Genomic DNA, 850 nt, shown 5'->3' with positions numbered 1-850 from the left:
CAGGAATGTCATCCATCAGTATTTCCAGTAACAACATGTAAGATTAAGGTGGTGGGAGAAAATCAAAGTGGAAGCTGGGATCAGAAACTCTACCTGAACTGAAATTCAAACCTTTCTTTATGCAGCAGGAAGGAGACAGGGGAACTAATTGGCTATTGCGGGTTTCTTATTTGTTTGCCATGGGCTCTGAATTGTTTGTTACTCATAGCTGCCAAAATGCATCAGCTGGCCAGTATCTCTAAAGACCCTAAAATCCATAACTATATTAAAGATCCATCCAGGCTATGTGCTCATTTCCTCCAAAATACCACATATCCTGAGCCCCTTGTGCCCTGACCTCCAGCCCCCGCACCCTGACCTCTTAGCTCCCCCCAGCTTTTCTGCGCTTTCGTGATTTTCAAGGTGGGCTTGTCTTCCCCCTGTGCACTCCCCGACTCCCTTCCCCAACAGTGCAAGGTCAACAGGCTCTTCTATCTGCAGCACCTCTTAGGAAAAGTATGCAAGGCCCAGCCGACCTGCATGAGGTGCTGCCTGCTTGCTCAAACAAAGCCGAACAGCGCTGGGGCGTGGCACAGCCCTGTCACCTCCCATCCCCTCAAACCTAGTAGGAGGGAGAATAGAAGCTGACTGTAGGATCCAGAGCCAGCGAGGGCCTTTCGAGCATAAACAGACACCGAAGCTGTGTTTGTCCCCCTGGGGCTCTGGAGAACCCTGACTTCCACCCAGAGAGGGGTTCGGCTCGGCAAGGTGTCTTCCGAGCAACGATTTCTTTATGCGAGTGAAGGCACCTGAGTTCCAGTAATGGGTTAAAAGCGTCCTCCAGACCTGGCCAGAAGCCACGTCACAAAGG

This window comes from Lipotes vexillifer, unplaced genomic scaffold, assembly GCF_000442215.2.
Source record: "Lipotes vexillifer unplaced genomic scaffold, Lipotes_vexillifer_v1.1 scaffold170, whole genome shotgun sequence".
Classification (NCBI taxonomy): Eukaryota; Metazoa; Chordata; class Mammalia; order Artiodactyla; family Lipotidae; genus Lipotes; species Lipotes vexillifer.
The sequence above is the reverse complement of the archived record's forward strand: the minus strand, read 5'-3'. Positions refer to the sequence as shown.